The sequence below is a fragment of the Sturnira hondurensis genome, unplaced genomic scaffold (assembly GCF_014824575.4).
Source record: "Sturnira hondurensis isolate 20B ecotype Veracruz unplaced genomic scaffold, ASM1482457v3 Scaffold0021143, whole genome shotgun sequence".
NCBI classification, from domain to species: domain Eukaryota; kingdom Metazoa; phylum Chordata; class Mammalia; order Chiroptera; family Phyllostomidae; genus Sturnira; species Sturnira hondurensis.
The window spans coordinates 4,508,347-4,527,910 of record NW_028093774.1 but is presented as its reverse complement, the minus strand read 5'-3'; the positions used below and the strand labels follow the sequence as shown (position 1 = coordinate 4,527,910).

The 19,564-nt window shown below is 50.3% G+C and overlaps 1 protein-coding gene across 3 annotated transcripts in view; it reads left to right on the top strand.

The window, feature by feature from the left end:
* Positions 1 to 15,639: 15,639 nt before the first annotated feature.
* VRK1 (VRK serine/threonine kinase 1) overlaps positions 15,640 to 19,564 on the top strand; it is a 75,525-nt gene continuing 71,600 nt past the window's right edge. For 2 of the 3 annotated variants that reach the window (XM_037031405.1, XM_037031402.1), the window contains exon 1: positions 15,640 to 15,740. The gene's annotated coding sequence lies outside the window, so the exon portion shown is untranslated. Of the gene's footprint in view, positions 15,741 to 16,040; positions 16,156 to 19,564 lie in introns of those variants that run through there. The other variant, XM_037031404.1, reaches the window with a different exon arrangement.

Here is a 19,564-nt window from a genome sequence, read left to right as displayed (position 1 = left end):
CACAGAAGGATTCCGAAGCTCCTCGGAATACACAGCTCAGCAAATTCTGCACGGCCCGGCCTCTGCTCCCCTTCCCGTTCCTCCTCCCTCATGCCCCACTCCCCACCCTAATTCAATTCCTTGTAAATCAGGAAACCCCCTTATCATCCTCTGAGCCTTTGCACCTGCTGACGAGGCAGCATTACTGCCGCCTCTGGCTGTTTCCTCAGCAGTGACTCATCCTTCAAACAGGTTCCTCTGACCAGTTCCACCCACCCCACCCTATAGGGTGCAGATTTATCTCATGGAACCTGTCACTCTACTCGGTAACTGGTAATTGCCTGCGCACGTAACTGTCTTTCCTTTTAGACAATGACATCCTTGCAGCCAGAAGTTGTATTTTTGAGGGCATTGTCTTTGCCAAGGAGTGGACATGGGAGGTGGGGTGCGTTCTGTGGAGGGGAGTGAGTGCATGAATGAACGAAGGCACTGAGAACAGGCCGGCGCCTCCTGTGAAGGGCAAGGAATGGCCGCGAGTTGGAATGCCTGAGTGGACGCATATGAAGTATTGGCAGGAATACTGGGGCTTAGAAATAGAGGAAGGATCCCCTTTCAGCTTCTGGAATCTTGGGGTCCCCTGCCCCTTGTCCCCGAGAATGCTCTGCCTTCCACTGGGGCCATGGAGTGGTGATAGACGTTACTTGGGGGAAAGATATTCTGGGGTGGACTAGGTTTGGGAAGCCCAAGATTAGACAAAATTAATTTTTTCCCTTTGACTATAGGAGTTCCATACGCTGGTGGGCATTGAAAATCTCCTCACAGGAAGTACGGATGTCGTATTTGCCAAACTTATTTCACCCTGGAGCTCTGGCAGGGCCATTGGGGGATGTTATTTTTTATTTGACTTCTCATTGCTGCTCTGTCCACCACCATTTTCAGGGGATAGTCCTGCTTCCAGCCCCTGTTGACAAGGCAGACAGTGGACCAAGCATCCATGGTCCTCAGCTATCGGCAAAGGGTGGGTCAGTGACCAAGGGGCCAAGCTCATCCTGTGTGCCGTAGCGGGTGACTGAGCTGGAAGGTGCACTTGGAATTGAGGCAGCCTTATTGGTCCAGGCACAGCATGAGTCACCATGACAACTCTGGGGCATATTCAAGCGCCCTTGTCAGTGAGGAAGAGGAGTCTTAGAGAAATGAACGGCTCGCCCAGTGTTGAGCTGAGAGGCTGTGGTCTTTGGGCTCCCAGGGCAGGGTTCTGTGCATTGCACCGCTTCCCTCAGGGGGACCTGAACCCTTCAGTTATTGAAGGATGACGCCAACCAGGGACATCACGGAGCACCCATGTGTATCAGGCTTCCCGGCAACTGTATTAATTGACCCATCACAAGAACACGGGAAGTGAGTCTTACAGAACTTACATCGTAGCTGAAGGGACTCAACCAAGGAAACAGGCCACGGTAGGGAGGGGGTGAGGCGTAAGCTCCATTTCTGATGACTTGGCTGTCACTCATGAGCGATGGGCCTCTCGGTCCATCCAGAATGGTTGTGATGTCTGGGAACCGAATCTCCCTCCCTGGCTGGAGGTCTGGCCTCGCCGTGGGCTGTGCTGCTGCTGCCTGGGCTGCTTCCCAGAGCAGCCTTCTCGGGGGAGGGCCAATGGCAAAACTGGGAGATCCAGCAAGGCTTCTGCAATAAAAGCTTTCTATGCCTCTTGTTCAAAGCATTTAAGTGCCTTTTAGATCACAGACTGAACCATCGACATTATAAAGTGAAACCTTTTAATACCAAAATACACTTCCAGAGTGAAATTCCATTATGGGAAAAAGCGTTTCACGGCACCGGGCTAGATAATAATTCTCTCACGTGTAATAGGAGGTATGAAATGTTTGACGATAAATCGAGTTTCTCAGCACTGCAATAAGGCGACTGATGGTGTGCATGTGTGCGCGCGTGTGTGTGTTGTATATACATAACAAGTCCTGTCTTATTCTGGACACCAATTTCTTTATCTGTAAATACTGGGAATTGAACTCGATGGGCTCTGAAGTGCTTTCTGCTGTCAGGTTACATGAAAAAGCTATTTTTCCACTCTTGGCTTCTGTTTCCTCCTCATTAAAATGAGGGCTTTTGAATCAATTGGCAAACTTTGGATTTCAAGTGAGGACTGAAAGTGGCTTAAGCAAAAGAAAAAAGGGAAAAAAGGAAGGACTATAATGTCTCATGTAGCTCAACATTTCACAAATGTTCTGGCTTCAGGTGAGGATGCATCTAGGGGCTCCAGCAAGGTTACCAGTCTCTTGATATCATGGTCAGTTAGACTCCCTGCTCCTGCTTCCCTCCATTTGGTCCAGGATCACATTCTCACTGCTCGGTAACACCCTCAAGAAGAACTTCTTCCTCCCAGTATTTTCAACAAAAGCCCCTGGGCTGAATTCCATTGGCTCATATTGGATCCCCTATCTATCCCTGAACCAATCACCATACTCAGGGTGCAAACTACACCGATTGGCCAGGCCTGGATCACATGCTCACTCTAGAGCAGAGGTGGGAGCAGGGTGAGCCCACTGCAACTGTGGAGTGAAAGTTCTAGAGGCTGTTTCCCATGGGATTATGAGGAGCAGCTGATGAAGGAAGTGGGGAGGGATGCAAAGGAAACAACGGATATCTGTGTTTGCGGTTTGAGCTAGCTCTAGCTGGCCCTCAGTCTTGCCCACACTGTAGAAGCTTACAAATACTAAATGCTCAGTGCTAGAGGCACCTTTGAGACTATGAAGTCTAACTTTTTTTGCTTTAAAAGTTATAGAGGAGACTGAGGTTTGGGGGTGGGGTGACTTGCTCAAGGTCGCTTGAGTCTTGTAGTGGGCCCTCGGTTAAGTCGCAGCTCTGTCCCTCAGCTCCGCACTCCTTAACTCTCCTCCTTGAACCGCACAGCTGGGGGGGCCTCCTGGGAAGGACTGACCCCGGGGAGCCTGTTGGCAGCGTCAGAAGAGGCCTCTGCTCCTCCAGCTTGCTTCCTCGGCCGGCCGCCCTTGGCCCCGCCCAGTTTTGGTGGATGCCTGCCAAGTTTCTTTGTGCAGATTTCTGAGTACACGTTGCTGCTTAGCTGGGTACTGTTGGTCAAGTCACGTAACCTCTCTGGGCACCAGTTTCTCAGTCTGTAGATCTACCCTCCTACAAACACTCCTCCTCGTCGCCTCTTTCGCCACACGCACACGCATCTCTCGCACACGCATCTCTTGTGTTCTGGAAGGAGGCGATCTAATCTAATACAAGACCTGGGTTTCCATGAAGGCTTGGAAACCTCAGGGGAGGTTTATATTTTAACAAATACACTTAAAGAATACAGTGTGGGCTCTCTAATAATGGGGCTGTTTTAGGCAGCGTGGGATGGCCATATCCCTGGTTTTGGAGAAGACACACCTGGTTCAGGCCTCGACTCCTCCCGGTGTCTGACCTTGGGCAGCTGGTGTGACCTTCTCAGACCTCTGTCTCCTTCTCTGGAGAGGGGGTACCTTGCTCAGTGGTTGTGCTTGGTCAGAACAGACTCCAACTCGGGGAGGACGCGTGGCAGCAAGAGACGTGACCAGCGACACCTGGGGACAGAGAGAAGTTGTCAGCACAGCCTCCTCTTTTTGTCCCATTAGAAGGAATGGAAGCAACCACATCAGTCATGGCAACATAGCAGGTGATGTTGTGTCTCCAAAAAGATACGTCCACGTCTTAAGCCCCGTACTTGTGACTGTGACCTTGTTTATATATACGGTGTCTTTGTGGATGTAATCAAGTTAAAGATTTTGAGATGAGACCGTTCTGCACAGAGGGTGGGCCTTAAGTCCAGTCACCGTGTTCCTTAAAAAAGAAACGAGACACTCACAGGAAGAAGGCCAGGAGAAGCTGGAGGCTGAGCGGGGTGGGGTGGCCGCAGGCCTGGGGCCCCAGAAGCTGGAAGAGGCAGGAAGGAGTCTGCCCCAGAGCCTCTGAGGGGGAGAGGGTCCCTGCTCATGCTTTGATTTTGGGCTGCTGGCCTTCAGAACTGTGAGAGAAGACATTTCTGTTGTTTCAAGCCACCAAGTTTGAGGTCACTGGTCGCGCAGCCACAGGAAACCAAAACAGCGGCCAGCCTGAGTTTGTGATGAAACAGAAACCTTCTAAGTTCCGTAGCGTCGACTCCACCTTTCTGACTACAAAAGTCTTATCTCTGCCTTCCTCCACCCCCTTTCCCCTCCTCTCCATTCCCTCTCAGCAGGAGCCCTGTCTTTATGTTCAGTCTGATTACCCACGGGAATTTTCCCTACTGAGCTGATTAATCAAAATACTGAGTCACCCATGCTGCCCTTCGAAATTCCTGATCGCACTTAAAAATGGTCCGTAACGCATACACACAAATAAACCCAGCCACCAATAAACCCAGAGCGATCATTGGCAACTTGATTCACTCTGGATCATAAGGTGTATGTGTGTGGGGGAGGGCGGTTGGAATTACACGGCAGGAATGCAGTTTTAATCATACGTCTCTACTAATAAAAACATATTAGTGCATTATAGTGTGTGGGCTTTGGTGAGTTAGCCATCCCAGCCCACTCATTTCTTTATTCAACAGATACACATGGGACTGTGCGCCCGGCACCGTGCAAGCTTTCTGCTCTGACGGGTCTCCGGTCTAGTGCAGGAGACCAACAGCTGAATGGGCAATGACATTGGAGGTTGAGTTTGGTGGTGGGTGCTTTAACAGGAAAAAGGCAGTGGTTGGAAGCATGGGCTCTGCAGGCATAGCCCCGCGGTTGAGTCCCAGCTTTGGCACTCACCCATTAGCTGTGCACCCAAGACCAGCTGCTGACATGGTAGACCCCTGCTTCTTGGTTCCCGTGTGCTAGGACATATCCTTCCCTCTTAAGTCCTGGTCTTTGGGGGAGTTTCGTGGGCAGCCTGAGACACAGATCCAGCTCCGCTGAGCGGGCAGGGCTCAGACTCCAGCTGCATTTCCTGTGCAGTGGGCCGTGGCAACAGCCTTGGCCTGACTTTCACACCCCCCCCCCCCACCCCCTGGTTGTTTCTGTCTTCGGCTGCTTGAAGTCTTGCTCGTGTGGGTGCAATTCGTTCATCGGCCACAGGCATCAGGGGTGGTTAGATGAAGGCTTTAGGGTTGTCCCCACAGTGCCCTCCTTCCTGGAGTCCCCACCTCCCCGAATTCCAGTAGCTTTGGCTGTTCACGCTCCATCTTTTGGCTTCTCAGGCTAGTAAGATTGCCATATTCTTCCTGAGTTCAAGCCATGGTGTGGCAAGTCACCCAGGAGTGTTCTCTGTGGAAAAGTCGGCTAAATACGATGTCCCACTGTGTGCCTCTTCCTTTCAAGGCCCAAACCCCTTCCGTTTCTGCCTGCCCTTGGCTCCTGTCCAGTGAGGGGTTAGTATGGTGTAAGCTCTTCGCCAGAGCTCTCTGGCTTCTTTTTAGGTCTACACTCGCTCCTTAGGGTAGGTTGTCTGTTCTCATAGATAGCCAGTCCTCACTTCTAACAAGCCAGCTCTTCACTGCTGATTCCCAGGCCTCGTCTCCACCCTCTGGAATCTGCGTATTTGAACGTGAAGCTAGAGAACAGGGCCTTGAAGACACAGAAGTTGGAACCGAAGATGCAGTGCAGGAGAACGGTCCTGTAGGAGAGTTTTCAGAAAAGGAAACAGACCGGAGGGCAAGGCAGTTCCAGAGGCTGGGAGGGAGGTGATGTGAGCAGAGGGGAGTGGGCAACGGGGTTGAGGAGGCCAGCGAAATAAGAGCGGTGGCCATTGTAACCAGTAACACGTGGTCACTGGGGACCAGAGCAGGAATGCTTTGGGTGGTATGAAGAAGGCAGACAGCATGCTGGAAAGGTCAGAGAGGGGGTCAAAGGGGAGATGAAGAGGCAAAGACACGGATGGAGACAAAGATGCAGAGTGAGGGGCAGCGGCTAGAGAAGGTGCCGTCCACGAGGCAGGGGTGGCTTTTTACAATCGCTCCAAAGCTGCGTTCATCCTCCACGCCTTCGCATGTGCCTTCCCCCTGCCGGGAATGCCCTTCCCATCCTTGTCTGCCTGATTCTCATGCATTCATCCTCCAGAAGTCCGCTCGAGGGTCCAGCCTCGCCCCCCAGCCCACTGCCCCTGCTCTGTCTGCCTGCTACCTCTGTCACAGCCATTGGGGTTCAGGGGCTCAAGCAATCAACACTTCATCTCCTTCCCTCTGAGTTTTCAAATAAACTGCAATACAGACATAGAAGCAAACAGGCGGATATCTGAATGTCTACTTCACAATCAGTAAAGCTGGTTTGGAGAACACGGCTTGACCTGTGGCCCAATGGTCTTCCCTAGATCTAAACTTGACTCCCCTGGGCAAGGCTATGTATACAACCAGAGGCAACGAGGGTCTCTGCCCCATGCCTGTGACTCTTAACAGAGTGGTTTTTGCTTCCAGACCTGAGTCAGGAAGGCAGGACTTGTGCTGACCCCAGCTTTGAGAGAGAGAGAGACAGACAGACAGACAGACAGACAGACACTTGGCTCCATGCTGAGTCCTGTGTGCCAGTCTTCCAATCAGACAAGTCACTTCGTATTTGGGAGGAGTGAGGAGGAGAAGGGCCAACATTCACTTCCAATAATGCTCCCCTGGGGCCTGGAAGGGGATAGTTCAATGGGAACTCGAAGGTGGAGACAGCAGTCCCCTCCCAGAGTGCAACGGTCCCCATCCTGTAGCTGTCCCTCTGTGTCCATCTGCCCCAGCAGAGCGTGGCCTCTCAGGGATGGTGATCTTGCTGGCTCACCCGCGTCCCGACAGCCCAGCACTGTGCCAGGGGTGGAGTAAGTGCTCATTAAACTGCCTTCCAACAGTAAATGAATAAACTTCCCATCAAACTAGTGGATGCATCACGGGGCTGCGTGGTGAGTCTTAAATCCTCTCAAAGCTGCTTGACAGAGGTTAAAACTCCCGAGGCCTTGTCTCTAAGACCAGTGACAGAAGAAAGAATGGCCAGGCTCACAGATCAGCCTTTGGTTTATATTTTAATTTCCAAAGATAAATGTTACATCAGTTAAATCATGCTTTATGCCACTATCGCAGGTGCTAGCTTATAAAAATACTGGCTGAGCTCAGCTCCCTGGTGTGAAATGCAGATTTGGAGAAATTCAAACATACGGGTGAATTACAGCCTGGGTTTCTTTTATTAATGGTCACTAATGTCTGCTATCAAGCCACACCTGTTAGAGGCCAAACACTTGGCTTGTTTGCTTGAGTTGCATACAATTTACCAACTAGCTGATCATTCATTCTCTCTCAGAGTGTCAGACAGAGACATCTATGCAGGAAAAGGGGGGAAAATGTCCACTTACCTAGTTTTCTAAGGCAGCGTGGAGCTGTCAGACAGTGGAGTCAGACAGTCCCGGGTACGAAACCCCATTCGGTCATTGTTAGGTGGCGGTCGTCACGCCTGCCTTTCAGGGCTGAGAATGAGGCTTGAAGAAGCCAGCCCCTCCCGGGGCTGCCCATCACACAAGTGCTACACGCTCGCCTTCCTGTCCCTCTGCTGTTTTCTAGAAATTCTGTCCAGTTGGTGAACATTTTAAGGTACAGTGACACCCACATCTCTCCCTCCGTTCACACCTTTGGCCTCATAGGAGGTGCCCTCTGAACTGAGGGACAGAAGAAAGGGCTTCTGGCCTGGGGCATAGCCAGGCAGCAGCAAGATGTGGGTGCTCAAGAGAGGTGGATGGGGGGCAGCGCTAAGCCTCTCTGGAAGCAGGGTGGGGTGGGGGCTGGGGAGTGGCTCACGTGAGAGCCACACCGCTCCGTGGCTGTAGGTCTGGTCACCGCGGACACGTGCTTGCTGGGGCTGCCATAACAAAACGCCACCGGCTGGGGCACCTGAACAGCAGAAATTCATTCTTCTGAAAGTCCAAGATCAAAGTGTTGGCAGGACCGTTTTCTCCTGAGGCCCTCTCCCTGAATCTTCACGCGGCCTTCTCTCTGTGTGTGTCTGCATCCATGTCCTCTTCCTGCAAGCCTTGTTTTAATCAGTCTCCTCCATAATGACCCTGTCTGTAATACAGTCCCATTCTGAGATGCTGGAGGTCAGGACTCCAACATGTGAACTTTGAACTTTCGGGGGTGCACAACTCAGTCCGTAACACCTGGGAGCAGGGTAAGCAACCCAGAGCCTGGGAGTCAAGGCGAGCCCCCACCCCTGAGCTATGTCAGATCTGTCCCCTACAGGTTCCATTGTCACCACTGTCTGGGATTGGTCTCGGTGGGGTGGGGAGGGGGCAGGAACACACAGGGCCCTTCTCAGAGACACCTTGGACCTTCCCCAGTTGGATTCCCTTTTCCTTCCCCTCCCCCCACCACCCCCAGACTTAGACCAGACAGTGGTCTGTTGGAACTTCAGCTGTGCCCTGGCCTTTCTTTCAAGACCTTGACCTCTGAGACTCAGAGGCCCAGGCTTTTGACTCACAAACCTTCCTGAATTATACTGCTCTGCCATGAGTTTCAAAAGTGTATTTGAAACTGTAAAAGCTGAGAATCGCCCTCTTTGTTCGCTGGTTCCCGTCCCTGCAGTGTTCCTCCTCTGAGGCCTTGGGCTGGAGCCCGTCCTCGTGACCAGAACTGGAGAGGAACCACAGGCCGCAGAGAAATGGACAGGAGGAGGGAGCGGGCTATAAAGAGCCGTATTAACACAGTGCAGCCCCTGCACTGTCTGCTCAAACTCGCCTCCCGGCCCCTGAGTTAGCACCGGCCTCCGAGCCCAGATTTCTGAAGGTCAGGGCCATGTGCTATTTCCACTGTTTAATCCCACGTTCCCTTTGACACGAAGGCAGAGTGCAATCATTGGCGTAGTTCCCATGGGTTCAGGTTGGATTTGAGTTCACATCCTGGCTCCACCACATGTAGCTTTGGGCAAGTGGCCGAAGCACTTTGGGCCAAGTGGCCGAAGCACTCCAAGACTCAATTTCCTCACCTGCCACACAGGTTAATTTAGGGACGTACCCCACAGAACAGCTGGGAAAACCAAGGGAGATACTAGCTATGAAATTCTCAGGGTCGTGCCTGGCACGACCAGTAACTGCTGAAATGTGTCAATTATTATTTTAAAATATTTTCCTGTGGATTGATAGGTTAGGGGGTTGGTTAAAACCAGGTTGGTGGTGATGGTGGTGATGTGTGAAAAATGGGGAAAAATGCATTTTCCATGCCGTGACTATATTTGGCAACAAGTCTCTCCCATTCTCTTGTGATAAGAGGATTTTGTTTTGCTCCGAGCCCCTTTGAGTCCCATAATGATGCTTATATATAGTGCCTTTTGTCCCAGAGTCTTGGAGCAGCTCTGAAATCAAAACATGAAAGTCGGGTGGTGGCAAAAATGAAAGGAACAACTTGCTTTTGTTTTTGGAAAAGCTTCCCTTCCTTTCCTCATTTGCAACTTGGCAGCTGGATGTGAACACGTACGTGGATTTGACCTGCGTCTGTGGCCGACCACAGACAAAATGTGAGGACAGCTGCTGCGGCTGGGCTCCTGGAGACGGAGTGAGAGGTGGGCCTCGTGCTGCTTAGGAGGAGAAACAGGGGGGTGAGCAGCGGGAGGAGGAAACAACCTCCCTGAGTGGCTGAGAACATTTCACATGTGATCTCATTTAACCCCCAAATCTGAAAATATGTGCACATGAGGTAGGAGGCTCAGCGAGGTTCGTCATTTCGACAAGGTTGCACAGCAGTGAGGAGGTGGAAGGGGGTTCCAGGCCTGGCTCATTCCTGAAACCCAAGCGCCTATCTCTGTACCACGCTGCTTCTCTCTCTCCCTAGGGACATTTGTCTTCACTTTCAAAATGGTGGTGTGGGAGGAGGGAGGAAAGGCCCATGCCTTCGGGAGTTTGGGAGTTGGACCTGGTCTGCAGGGTGGCAGGTGGCGTGCGGAGGAGAGGTGACCTGGAAGGAATGCTCTCATGAGACCAGCACGAGGTGTCCCAGAGTGTCATCAAATCTGAGAGTCCACGGATTGTACCCCACTGCTAGAGCCCAACTATTTTATGTTACTCATCAAGAAGAAATAAAACCGACACTAAATACAGTTAGCATTGATTGCAAGATACAGCTGAATTTTAGAGACGTGAAAACGTGAAAAGCTTGCGTGTTAGAACAGAGGGGCGATGTCCTTTATCGAGGACAGGTCCTCTCCTGTGTTAGTTTAACACAGGACACAGTAAGCGTTGTACGTATTTTCAGCACAAAATGATTTACTACAGAGTCAAGTACTTGCAAAACTGCTGCTGGGCCGGGCTGGCAGGGAACCCACAGAAGTATCGCAGACATGCCTTGCAGGGGAAGCTGCAGTCTGGGCCACAGTGAAAAGGGGGAAGAAGGAGGAGCCTGCCATCAGGACTCAGGGTTCGGGAACACTGTGGGGATTCCAGGTAACGGTGCTGATAGAGGGAATCCACCACCCTCACTTTGACACCAACTGCACGTGGCGGGGGGCGGTTCCCCAAACCACCCTCAGTTTTTATCATTCATGAGGACTCACAGAATTCCCTGAAGGCTGTTATGCCTGTGGGTGTGGTTTATTGTGGGAAAAGACACAGTTCAGACCGGTGGAGAGAAGACGCAGAGGACTGATGGGTTCTAGATGCGGAGCTTCATTTGTCCTCTGCCTGTGGAGTTAATGACAGCACTACTCTCCCAGTACCCGTGTGTGACAACACGCGTGGAGCATTGCCAACCCAGTACCTGAGCCTCAGCATCCTGAGTTTTTACTGGGGCTTCATCACAAGGGTGTGATTGATGGCCAATGGGCTGATCTCCAGCTCTAGTCCTTCACGGGGTGACTGATACTGCGTGACTCAAAGCACCGACCACCCATTGCATCGTTGATCCTTCTGGCATGACCAGCCCCTGCCCTAAATCACATCGGTGACTCAAGGCTCCTGGCTGAGCAAAGATACTCTTATTAGACAAGACATCCCTAGGCCTTAGAGACCACCTCCCAGGAATCGAGGACAAAGGCCAGAGCTCCTTTGCAGCAAAGTTAAATTCTTTACTACACACATTCCCAACTGTACCTGCCCCCAGGATTGGGAAGTTGCTACAGCCACCAGTACAACCGCCTTCTGATGTTCCCGAAGGTAGACACAGAGCACTGGACCCGGCTGCAGAGAAATCTCACAGCTCTACAATGGTACTGGCACCTCGTGCTGCCCTTCACACCTTCCCCGAGGAATCTAACGGATGGGACTTAATTTGCACCCCGAGCCTTAAGCACTAGGGTGTCTGGGAAATGTCGGTTTCAGCTCTGCAGCCTCTGCACCAGGAAGGGAGAACAGGAGGGAGGAGAAATGAGTGCGGAGCGTCTGCAGACCAGATCCGCCAATCCTCTTGATGCGTGGGCAGAAAGCGGCCCAACTCAGAGAGCTCACGTCACCCTCTGCTCAGGGAGCTTTGCCAGCATACTGTGAAACAATCCAGTCTTTCTCAGAGGCGCACACGTTACATCTTCCGGTACCATGAATTTCTCAGCACTTGGGGAAGAAAAGTAACAACAGCATCTTGAGAACGACCTCAGGAGATAAAAACACAGGAAATGTTCTGCACGGTATGGAGAGTGGCTAAATGTTTGGTCTTCGGATCAGTCAAGACCTGCCCAAACTGCATCTATCATGTGCTAGCTGGGTGACCTTGATCCAGATACTAACCTTCTCTGAGCTTCAGTTTCCTTAGCTCTGCCGTGGGGAGGGCACAACCTCAAACTTTAAGTGTTATTGTGAAGATTTCTTCAAATGTCGTCTGTGAACTCTTGGCACAGTTCCTGGAAAATGCTGAACAAAACTTAAAAAAGAGAAGCTGCGTCATCATCATCATCGATGTCATCATTATCGGGACGACACTTCCTCCTAGAAGTAGGGAACGTCTTCCTAAAACTTTAAAACCCCGATCACTCACTTCTGACCTCAGGATAATCTATAATTGTTCATTGTAATGTCTTCAAATCTAGAAGAACCTATTGCTGAGCCGATTGACTCCTATTGGGAGCCACTGGGTTAGGTCAGTAGAGTATATGGGTCGGTGTTCCTTTGTCTATGACACTGGGCAGGACACCTGGCAGGACGCCTTGCTCTTTTTTTGCACCCTCACTGCACAGACTGTGCCTTCAGCTAGCTCTTCTCTCGTGACGTTTTCCACCACCAGCAGCTGGGCTCGATATTGGGGTGACATGGAGTCAGACACCCCTACCGGTTACTGCAGCATGGCCTTGAGCAAACCAGTCCCGTTCTCTGGGGCTTTGTCTCCTCGTGGGGATGCTGAGCTTCTCGGAGTCTCCTGAAATGGTTTGCCCAACACAGAAGCGCTCACAAAACTCACGCTGATAGCATCAACAGACAAGCCTGCCTCTCCCACTGGATGATAGGTCTGTGAAGGACCCCGTGACGGGCATGTGGGAGATGCTCAAAAGTCCTCTCTGAAATGAAAATAAGGACTCTGGGCACCTGGGAGGAGGCAAGGCCTCGAAAGGGGGTGGAGGAGCAGAAGCCCGAGGCAGGAGTCTGAATTCATTCTGCTCCTCATCTCTCTCCCTTTTCCCTCTTCCCAGGAGGCGATGCATCTTGGGTTGTTGTTGTTGTGTTGCTGACACTGCGTAATGACACCCTAGCTTTTGTTCCTGGGAGATCAAAGTTCTTCTCATACATTACCTGACTACCTCCCAATCAGCCTGGGGAGGCAGAGGACCGGTTGGGCTGGGATGGTTGTTCCCATTCTTCAGATGAAAGCAGCAAGGCCAAGGACTCATGAATTGACTCATGTGTGGAGCCAGCACCCTGGGTAGCCTGCCAGGGCAGTGTTGTTTGCTAGTGATGATCCTGTTTGAACATCACAGACTTTCTGCTGTGGTCCACACTATAGCAACCTCCCCACCCTTTCCCAAACTTCCTGTGTTATTGTGGCTTTTCTTTGTGTGGGGTTACCTGGGTTGGAGGGGCTTCTGGGAATAAAAGAGGGCAAATCAGCACAGACCCCATGTATGGATTTTTAGCTGGTCTGCTCTTGCTGGGTGGCTGAAAACTTTTATTGCTTGGGTTGAACCCACTCACAGCCACCTTGTTCTATCCATGATGATCCATCAGCCAGGAAACCCTTTACTTGACTATACAAGAATTCACAAATCTCTATCACAGCACTGAAATTGTTTCTTTCTGAGAAGTCTCCTCATGAACTGAAGTTGTGCATCAAAAGGAAGTAAAAACCAATATTTAGGAGCAGATTCGGGAGACCTGGAATCATTTAAACTCTTTGAGATTTGTTTCCTTTTAAGAATTGAGATACCTCATGTGAAAGCATATAGTATCTAACACACAGTAGGGCCTCCTGAAACGTTAGGATAACCAGAGCCCACAGAGGTTAGTGCAACCCCTGACTCACAGTAGGTGCTCAGTAAACATTTGCTTGGACTGTAGCGATGTTTTTGAAGATGGGGCAGGACTATATTCATGAATCTGTCTTCCCTAGTTAAATTCTTAACTTCTAAAGCCCGGCCACACAGCAAGTCCTCCCTGATCACTCTTGTGCACAACACAGATCCTCCTGCCAAGCTGTCTACTCCTCTGAATTCGTTGAGGACCTCCTATGTCCCAGAGTTGTATTCTCCCCTACAGCCCTCAGACATGCTGTTTGCACGATGGCAGCTTGCACCGGTGTCCTGCCACACTCGGCACGGGCAAGACAGACATCTCAGCACGTGTGGGTGGTATTAGAGGCGTTGATACCTCCCTTGGAACATAGATGCGTCAAAGCAGCGGTTAACAGGAAGTCACCCTGCTGAGGTGAGGGAGCCCTGAACCCCAGCTTAAGTATATTCCATTCTCACCTTGGAATACTTGGTGCACTGCCTCGGATTTAATGGTGCTTTAAGGTCAGCCAATCGTCAACCCAGTGTGAAAGCTAGGACAGTGTTCTGCATGGGTATGGTGGGGTTAAGGGAGCATGGTCACCATGTGATGGATACGTTCTGTTCCAAGGCTTCTTAGCATGCATGTGGGCGTGTGAGTGTGTGTAAACATGTGTGTAGAATGTCTTTCTCTCATTGGATTCTGACCACAGAGTCTTGCTGGGGAGTTCCACACCCATTATATGTGTGAGTCCTGAGACCCCTTTGCAGATAAGTGTTCATCAAGGGCTCACCTTGCGGATGTGTTTCTATCAGGGTCTCAACAGGAAGCAGATGACACATTTGAAAGAGGATAATTTGAGGAAGGTTTATGTGCAATGAGACTACTAGCCAAGGGGTGGGGATGGAAACCACAGGGATGGAACAGGAACTTGAGTTTCAGCAGCAGCCCTTGGCTTTTCATTGGAACATCTAAGGCACAAAGGGAGGGAGGAGGGAGCCGCTGTCACCACAAGCTGCAGTGAGAGCCAGGGAACAGGACCTTCAGCTAAGGGAGCCGACCAGTTGGACGTGACCTTGCCAATGAGCATCAGAGGGAACACCTACCCTCAGGACCCTTTGTCTTTCTGTGCAGTCTTGTGGGATTCCTGCTGGTGGAGGTGGGGGCCGGCTGGAGGGGCAAATGTCAGTCATCGCGGACAATGTTGCACTGTCCCATGGACAGAGAGACTTAAGTTTTGTGGGGACTAGAGCTTACACAGTGTTGGAGGTCTGCTTTAAGGAAATGATACAAAAATATCCTACATGGCAAATACAAAACCCAAAACCAACCAACCAAACCCTGATCCCAAACAACCATGTGACTTCACTGTTAGGGCCCTTCCCCGGGCTTTGGAAGGGACATGTGCGAGTGAGGCTTCATTGCAGATCTCCCTCCGCCTGTGGCTTTGGTGATTGGACAGAGCAGTGTTCCCCAATAAGCGTACAGTCTCAGGTGGGATGGAGGCTTAGGCAACTGATTGTAAGTACAAAGCAAACTGTAGCATAAGAGAATTGCAGATAAAATACTAGAGAAGGTTAGGTGGACACTGAAAGAGGCTTTGAAAGGGATTTAGACACATGGCAATGGGTGGTCAGAGTAATATACATAATACTATCTACTGTTGGTCACCTACTATGCACAAAGCACTGTCTATAGATTATTTTATTGCATCCTGATGGAAACAGCAAACCGAGACTCCAGGGGTTAAAACTTAGGTTACAGAGCTACAATGTGAAAGTGCTAGAGTTTGAACTAGTGGCTGGGCTGTTTCCTTGCAGAGGCAGGCCCTTGTACACAGCGGCACAAACGTTCCAGGGCAGGTGCACCAGCCGTGGGAAAATGTAAGTTAAAGTCGAGGAGGCAGAGGAGGCACTCAGCCAATGGGAACATAGGACTCCTTTTAAATCCTACTCGTTGTCAACAGTTAATGAGTCAAGCTGCTGCGAACACTGGCAATAATTATTCCGGTGGTATGGCTTTGAGGCGTACAGCCTCTGAGCAGGACTGACTCAGAGCATGTAAACCACATTTCTTAGGACCAGAGGGACTGTGATCCTCTTCGGTCTGCGAAAGACTCCATTTCCCAGCATGCAACGGGAGCGCGGGCCCTAGGCTCCCGGCATTCCGAGGGAGGCAGCAGAGCCAGAGCAGGCTCCGCCCCGCTCCGCGACGTTCTCGCTCGCCCCGCCTCTCCCGCTCACCGCCGAGCCAATGGGAAAGCCCTATACTGCAGAGTGCGAGGGAGCCGGTGCCGCAGCGGAGTTGCGAGTCGGCGAAAGCGGCGGGAAGTTCATACTAGGAAGAAGGCGACGGCTCTGCGACTCGGGGTAGGGAGGCTGCGGGCGGCGCAGTCCGAGAGCGCGGGCGCCGAGCAGGGGCCACGCAGCGGGCTCCCGGGGGCTGGCCCGGCGCCAGGCAGCCGGGCGACCGTGACCTCGGGCGGCTGCGACCTTGGGCGACCGGGGAAGCTGTGGGCCGGCGCGGTGCGCGCGTCCTTTCCAGCTTGGTCCCCCGAGTCCGGGCGGCGGCCGGAGGCTGCCCACAGGGGCCTGGCAGGCGCCCAGGCTGGCCCGCAGGCTTGGTGGCGCGTTCTGGCGGCGTCTTGGGGCGGCTTGTCCTGGGTGCTCGGGGCCGATTTGAGGGATGGGGTCTGTGCCTGCCTGGACCGACGAGGTTCCTCTGCTGTCACGGGGCTGGCGTGCTGGAGAGTAAACAGAGTAGATGCAAATACGATCATTCCAGGTGCCGAAAAGCTCCTTTAAAACGAGGACAGGCGATTGTGGGCTCGGGTGGTGGGGGCGAGGTGGGGCATCTCGGAGCAGGTGACGTTTGACTGAGACCTAAGAAGGGAGAAGGAGTCCATCCTCCTGAGGATAGCTTTCAGGACCTCACCTGTGCCTTCCTGTCCCCACCTGTCCCCTTCCGGGTGAGAACTTGCACTTGAGAGTTTGGCGCCAGGCAGTAGAGACCCGAGCGGTTTTACGAGGGATTTGCAGGCCCCTTTGACAGTTCCTCTTCTGGTCTAAGATCTCCTTAGCCGGCAAGGCGGCACCCTTTGCTGGTGCACGTCTTTAAAGGAAATGGACAGTTTTTCCTACCGTCGGGAGAGCTTTTGGGCCTTGGTCTCATACTCTTAGGTGATTTAGTTAACCTCAACATACAGCACCAGAGTCCCTGGGGAGACACAGACAGACAGACTAGGTTCCTACCGAGGCCGCCCATTTTTCTAACTTCTCTATCAAGGCAACCGTTTTTGCTTTTCTTCCTAGCGGCTATTCTCTTCCCTCCCCATCTCCCTTTTTCAGAAGAACTTGGAAATAGCGGTTTTGCTTTGAGAGGGTGGTGCTTTTAGGGAACTCTTGTAGAGCGTCTTTCTTTAGTTTCCTTTCTCTTTTTTTGAAACCGAAATTGCCTATCTGTTGACGCTGACATTTGCAAGAGTAAAAAAAAAAAGGGAGAGCGGCATTTTGTTTTTAAGAGTTCAGAGTAAAGACACCTTTTTATGGCATGCTGAGCATGATACTTTTGGGGGAGAATTTAATCTACAGTTTTAGAGGGAAGGAACTGTTCTTTATGTAATCATTTTATTCAGGTTGTGATTGTGCTTGTGCAAAATGGCAGGTAGTAATTGGAGTTAAGTTTCCGGGTAGGTAAGGTTATGTTCATCTACCACCTGGAGAAGGGGATGTAACCCCAGGAGCTCTGTCTGCAGAAGCTATCACATGGTCTTCCTGTGCGTCTCAGCATTGCTGATCACATTCCAGGCTAATACAGTAAAACGAACTTGAGTTTGATAACACTAAACTTGTGGTCAGCATTACTGTCAAATTAGGACCAGTATGTAGTACAAATGGTATCCATTTGTAGATATGGTGTGATGGCTTTTTACGTTCAGGGCTGCAAAAATTATGAGAGGACATTTGTTAAACAAATGAGATAATGGAGTAATGTGTCAAGTGTAGACTCCAGCATGTGGTCAGGTAGTAAGTGCCCAAGAAATGGTGATATGAAAAGCTTGCCCTAAGTTTTACTCCATGATGTAGGTGTACAGTTTAAAAATAACAGCAATGCATCCAAAATGGCGACAGCTCCCAAAATGAAACTTTTTAAAAAAGATTTTATTTATTTATCCTAGAGGGGAAGGGAAGGGGGGAGAGAGAGAGAGAGAAATATCAGTGTATGGTTACCTCTCATTCGTCCCCTGCCGGGAACCGGGAACCAGGAACCAGGAACTAGGAACTGGCCTGCAACCCAGGTATGTGCCCTGACTGGGAATCGAACTCGGATCGTGTGGTTCGCAGGCCCAGGCTCAATCCACTGAGCTACACCAGCCAGGGCCCAAAATGAAACTTTTTGAATAGGCCAGCAATCTTTTTAAAAAAGAACTAATGTGAAATAATGATAGCTATGTAAGTGAATGTCTCAGATGTCTCAAAGAGAAAAAACAAGATTTTTATTTTGACAACCGTATTTTTTTCTTAAAGCCATTCCTACTAAGATATAATTTACTATGAGTAGAATTTTGATTTCAAGAATAAAACTCACTGAAAATGAAACAAAATTTTACAATTTACCTTGTATCAAATAAAGGGTGACTCCTGAATTCATACAAATGTGCAAATGCTGATACCAGGCAGTGAACTTAATGGGAGTTAAATTCTGCGTCTTTGTGTATGTGTGTGGGGGTGAGGCTTTCAGAAAAGTTGGTCTTGATGAAGTTTGAGAATGTATCGGTAACCGAGTAGGACCGGAGAATATTTTTCAGACTGGTTGGAAATTCGACCTGCTTGCCGAGGTTATTTTCGGAGGGAGCAGAGAGGAGCTCATCTAGTCCCCGGCTGTCTTGTGCCTCCTGTGTGTCCAGAAGCGCTAGGCGCAGTCTCTTCTTGCTGTTCTAGTGTTTTGTTGAAGCGAGTTTTCTTTGTTTTAAATGAACAGAGGTCACTCTTCTTGACTTTGGTTGTCTAGCATCCAGCACACAGGAAGTCAGTCAATGTGTAGGACACATTTGAAAAATTGTATTCTTACTGATAAAATAGAGCAAATAAGGAATTTTTGTTAGAGATGTAAGATTCATTTAGAAAAATGACAGAATCCTGACAAAGCACTCAGCCAGGTGGTATAACCAAGGTGTGTTTGTACTCTAGGGTGTATTTGGCTCTTTTGACCAAACTTCCCGTACTGGCCGTTGTAAAGATGCACAGAAGGTTGTGTCCTTTATGCCTACTCCCCACCCCAACTTGCGCCCCCCTGCCCCCCCTCCTGAATGTATGTATTCAAGTACCTAGCATTCTGAGTTGCTGTTTGTGTTTGTTTATTTTTTAAAAAAGTTTTATTTACTTTAGAGAGAGGGGAAAGGAGGGAGAAAGAGGGAGAGAAACATCTAACCCGCAGCCCAGGCGAGTTCCCTGACCCAGAATGAACCAGGGACCTTTCACTTTGTCGACGATTCCCAGTCCACCGGGCCACGCTGGCCAGGGCCGAGGTTGCTGTTTGGTGGTAATTTCATGCACTTTCCGGTTATTCCTGCTCCGTCTCCCCCAATGTTGTAAATCGTTGCACTCAGATGCAAGCGTGTTCGTTCTTCTTGTTCTGGATGATGTATGGGCAACACTTCAAAAAGAAAAAGCTCTCTAGAGAGATATGAGGTATGCCCTCCTCCCTGATAGGAATTAGATTTTTAATATTCACCAATAAATTCTAATGATAAGAAACTACTTAATAATATTCTTCAGTAAACTTATTAAGAATTTTACTAGCCGCAGCACCAACTTTGTCAGCTGAGAAAAATACGTTGTGAATCGTATTATTTATTTAGTCTTCACGAGGGTGCAGGGATTTTCCTGCTGCTCTGCAGTAACGCCTGTCTGTCCGCGGGTCCGTGGCCCATAGGAAGGCAGCCAGCACTCGAGGGGTTGAAATGATAGACACTGCTCACACTGCCTAGTACTTAGGATGGACATTAAACCCACACTGAAATGTGTATCAGTAAGCCACATAAGTGGGAAGATATACTGGATGGAAGTCATATAATTAAATTGCAGGGTTATTACTTTGAGGTTTGGGCGTGTTCTGTTATATACATTTTTTTTATTCCCACGGAAATTTAGGATTTCTTTAAATCACAGATGCAGACACAAACCAAGTAGAA